The sequence below is a fragment of the Bubalus kerabau genome, chromosome 11 (assembly GCF_029407905.1).
Source record: "Bubalus kerabau isolate K-KA32 ecotype Philippines breed swamp buffalo chromosome 11, PCC_UOA_SB_1v2, whole genome shotgun sequence".
Lineage (NCBI taxonomy): Eukaryota > Metazoa > Chordata > Mammalia > Artiodactyla > Bovidae > Bubalus > Bubalus kerabau.
Window position 1 is genome coordinate 38,939,608 of NC_073634.1, and position 5,005 is coordinate 38,944,612.

At 38.8% G+C, this 5,005-nt stretch overlaps 1 long non-coding RNA gene across 1 annotated transcript; it reads left to right on the forward strand.

Annotated features, from left to right (window-relative positions):
• The first annotated feature begins 1,812 nt into the window (after positions 1 to 1,812).
• LOC129622402 (uncharacterized) lies at positions 1,813 to 3,785 on the forward strand. Its single transcript, XR_008699964.1, has 3 exons — positions 1,813 to 1,914; positions 2,716 to 2,898; positions 3,633 to 3,785. It is a non-coding gene; the product is annotated as an uncharacterized LOC129622402 (long non-coding RNA).
• Positions 3,786 to 5,005: the final 1,220 nt, after the last annotated feature.

The window sequence follows — 5,005 nt, forward strand, 5'->3', positions numbered from 1 at the left end:
AGAGGAGTTAACAAAGAAAACTCTGGTTCCCAGTAGAAAAAGGCTGCTGCTGCTGCTGCTGCTAAGTCGCTTCAGTCGTATCCGACTCTGTGTGACCCCATAGGTGGCAGCCCACCAGGCTCCCCCATCCCTGGGATTCTCCAGGCAAGAACACTGGAGTGGGTTGCCATTTCCTTCTCCAATGCATGAAAGTAAAGTCACTCAGTAGTGTCCAACTCTTAGCAACCCCATGGACTGCAGCCTACCAAGCTCCTCTGTCCCCGGGATTCTCCAGGCAAGAGTATTGGAGTGGGTTGCCATTTCCTTCACCAAGAAAAAGACTAAGATAGGATAAAACCTAAAGCACAGATGGACTCCTTCACATATTGTGTTTATCTCTTCTATTAAAGTAAAGCACTCCATGGCTCAGATGGTAAAGAATCTGCCTGCAATGAAGGAGACCTGGGTTCTATCACTGGTTCAGGAAGATCCCCTGGAGAAGGAAATGGCAACCCACTCCAGTATTCTTGCCTGGAGAATTCCATGGACAGAGGAACCTGGCAGGCTACAGTCCCTGGGGTCACAAAGAGTCAGACACGACTGCATGACTAACACATCCATTCCTTAGGTTGCACACATGTGTATATACCTGCATGCAAGCGTGCTAAGTTGCTTCAGTCATGTCCGACTGTAGCCCACTAGGCTCCTCTGTCTGTGGAACTCTCCAGGCAAGAATACTGGAGTGGATAGCCATTTCCCCCTCCAGGGGAATCTTCCCAACCCAGGGATCAAACCTGCATCTCCCACATTGGCAGGAGAGTTCTTTACCACTAGCGGCACCTGGAAAGCCTGGTGTATACACACATCAGTTCAGTTCAGATCAGTCACTCACTCCTGTCGGACTCTGACTCTGAGACCCCATGATCTGACTGCAGCACACTAGGCTTCCCTGTCCATCAACAGTAGCACTTACCAAATATCACATGTGCAAAGTGTAAACTTTAGGTACATAGTAGACTGGATTGATTCTATTACAACCATGTGTCAAAACTGAAAGCAGATTTAGAACAAGAAAAAGGCAGAAAAAAGATTAATTTTAACAGACTCTCATTCAAAGCAGTACTTCTTAACACTTGGGTGTGGAAAAGTTCCCGGGTGCTTGTTATATTCAGAATCCTGGAATGTGAATCAGGAAGTCTATGGCTAATATATGCATTTTTAACAAACACACCAAGTGACTCTCATGTAAACACCAAGGGATTTTAATGTGGCTCAGTCCACACTTTCAGAAATTCCAGTTTAAAACCTGGGCTTTAATGTATCACACATTAAATCTGATCCTCAAAAGACTCCTGTGCATAGTTTAAGAAATAGGAAAGAGATTTAAGGACACAAAGTTTCTGAAAATGTTCATATTCCCAGAGACTAAACCCTACTTTCTTGGCACATCTGTGCTTCTATTTAAAAAAAATTGAATCTCAGTCATTCTTAAATTCTATTATATAATTTGGGGGAAAGAAGGGTAATTTCTCACTGTCTTCAGTGAGAGAAGAATCTTATTTTGTTAAAATCCTAAAATAGTGAGGAGGAAAACTGGCTGGGAATTTGCAGAAAGAGAGAATCTGGTACTACGTTAATTCACAAACCCTGAAGCTTTTAGCAACAGAACAGGAGGACAGGGAATACTTCAAGCAGAGGAGTGCGCTTTATGTGGAGCTCAAGACTTTCTAGCACCTGAAAGCCATAAACATCACAGACTTCCTCAAGCTCCATGTTGCTTTTAGGAGACAGACCACCTAAAAATAGTTAGATGCGATTTGCTTGAGTTTGAACGAGCAACTTTGTCTCTCTACTTACAAAAGCTCAAGCTGAGCCAGACTGCAGTATTAGAAGCTTTTCAATAGAGCTTAAAGAGAAAGCACAAACATCTGCTAGGTACAGAATAGATTTTTTTTAAGAACAGAAAAATAAATTAGAAATCTAAACAATTTAGAAAGTCTGAGACAAGAAGTTTCCTTGGAGAATAGCCCGAAGCCATCTTGACTGGCATTTGTCCTAAATGGACTTTCTTTCATTTTTCTACTTCTCTTGTCTATCTCCAACTTCATCTTGTACTTTCTCCTCCATCATGGTCAATTAGAAAGAGCTGGTCTTGCGATCAGAGGAACCACTGCTCCCTATTATTGTTATGATCTGAATTATGTTTCCCCAAATTTCTATGTTGAAGGTCTAGCCCTCAGAACCTCAGAATATGACTGTGTTTGGAAACAGAGCCTTAGAAGGATGATTAAGTTAAATGAGACCATTAGATGGGCCCCAAGCCAGTGTGAATAATAGACTTAAGAGAGGGACTATGGACACACAGAGAGAGAGAGAGAGAGAGAGAGAAACCAGGGATATGCGTACAGAGAGAAAAGATCACTGAGACACAGACAGAAGATGGACAGCAGCAAACAAAGAGAGGCCTCAAAAGAAACCAAGTCTGCCGACACTTTGGTTCTAGACTTCTAACCTCCAGAACTATAAGAACTACAAATTAATTCCTATTGTATAAGCCACCCAGCCTGTGGTAGTTTGTTATGCTGGCCCTAGTAAACTAAGATAAAAACCTTGTCCCAGTTACCTAATTATCTCGTTCCCTCATCTGTAAAGCAAATAAAGACACAACTGACCCTACTTACCTACCCTACCCTAATTGTTAAGATTAACTATATTTTTTTTTTAAACTGCAAATAGGTTTATACAAATGTAATCGCTAAGATAGTTTATTCTTAGAAGCTGTGCCCTGGTGTTCCTTTTCCTACGTTTGAAGTCAGCTATTAGGAGGCACTGATATGCCCAGTGTCATCACTAAGATCACCCTGCAAGTTGTGGATTCTTGAGACCCAGATTTATGCTCCTGGCTCAAGCTGTTGACAGGTGAGGACAAAGACAGGTAAACATTAAGTATGAGTAAGAGAAAGGTTCTCTAACTCATCCCGTTTCTTGTAATTCTAAAAATAATAATAAATATTCCAGGATAAAAAGGAAAAAAGTCATCTCAGTATTTACTCTTGTTAGGTAGCTTAAAATTGAGGCAAGAAAAGCTGAAGATACTGACATTTGGAAAGTGAGTTGAGAGGAAATAGAGGTAAACAAGGAATTTTAATTAGAGTTCTAGGATACATAGTGTTCTGTAATATATAACTATAAAAATGAAAAATATTCAAAAAACATTGAAATAAGTAATTGAAATGCATTTGAATTCCATTTAAGGGGTTATAGAGGGCAATGTAGTTAAATAGTGTATAAAGGAAAAGCAGAAATAAAAAATGATTTTCAAATTATGAGCAGCCTTTTAGGAAAAATAAGCAGACATTACAAAAACAGCAAATGTCCAAAATCAAATATATTTAAAATTAAAATGCCCTTTCAATTCCCAGATATCTTAGAAATGAGCTCATAGGAACCAAACAACTGAAAAACTAAATTGTTTCCCTAAAACAGAAAAAAAGTTTGGAAAGAATGTTAGATCTTGTAATAGGTTATTTAGGCAGATGTCTTGATTTTTAGAAAGTTCTAATGGTCATCTATGATGGATGTGATCCTCAAACTTCAGTGCATCAGAATCACCTGGAAGGCTGTAATAACCAATTGTTGGGCCCCATTCCCAGGTTTCCTGATCCCTAAGGTCTGGGATGAAGCTCAAGAATTTGCTTTGGTAACACATTTCATGGAGACGTTGATGCTGCTGATCCAAGGACACTTTGTGAGCCAATACCCTACAGTAAAGATGTTGCCGTTCCTGTTGAACACAACAGATGGAATATATTCATCTATTTGCACAAAAGGCTGCTGTGTATTTGTATATATCTCAACTCTTTCCCATTTAAAAAAATGTTTTAAGAGCTGAAAAACAGGTAAGAGGCAGCTGACCTAGAAGACCACAGAAAATGAAAAGTTATTCCTTTGGGAATAGGTGATAGAAAAAAAGAAGTATGCAATGCTCGAAAACTGCAGGCATCAGGTGTCTCTAAGGATAAGGAATAGGACTGAAAAACAGAAAAAGTAGTTCAAAATCTGGGGCAACAAATCCCCAGATCTCCTTCTATACCTCAGCAGACGATTGCATGTTTACCCTCAGAAAGAATTAAGCCATGAAGGATTTGGCATCAGAGGAACCTGGCAAAGGTTGGAAAGTATTTTACTGAAAAGCCAGAGACATAAAGGAAAAATCTACACACTAAAAGGTGAGACCACAACCCACCACCACCTTACCCTCCACCCCTGGTCCCTTCTGTTGAGCCTCACCCAAACTGGCCAGCAGAAAATTGATCACACACATCCTCTCTGGCAAAACTAATCAGGTCAAAAGACCAATAGATACTGATATTAAGGATTCTTCAATGAAATGGGATCACTATCATCCAATGACCCTACATGAAGACCAGCAAATATGCCCCATGCCCACACAAACAGGTTCCAGTTAGTGTTCTGGTGCTTCACTCTTAGGTATGAATTATTACCCAAGGGTGATCAAACATTAGAACAACTCTCCCAGAAGAATGACTACAAAATAAACTAACAGAACAAGAGAACTTAGAGGAAACAAAGCTAGTCAAAGCAGCAATCAAAACAATAGACAACTCAAACTATTTTAAATCGGATGGCTAGACAACAAGGTCTTTATTCAATATCCTGTGACAAACCATAATAGAAAAGAATATGAAATATATATATATATATATATATGTAGAGCTGAGTCCCTTTGCTGTTCAGAAGAAATTAACACATTGTAAATCAACCATATGTCAAATTCTCAAATTTTTAAATAACTGATTTTAAGATAAAGTATTAAAAATAATAAATAGCTATAAATAATGCTTTTAAAAGAAAAGATACTGCATTCATGGGAAAAATAAAAATATAGTTTTAATTTTTTTAAAAGGAACACTGAGCACAACAACGAATATTAAATCAGGATGATAGAAATGAAAAATAAAATCGAGAAAATCTCCAATAAATTATAGAAGTGAAGCAAAAGGAG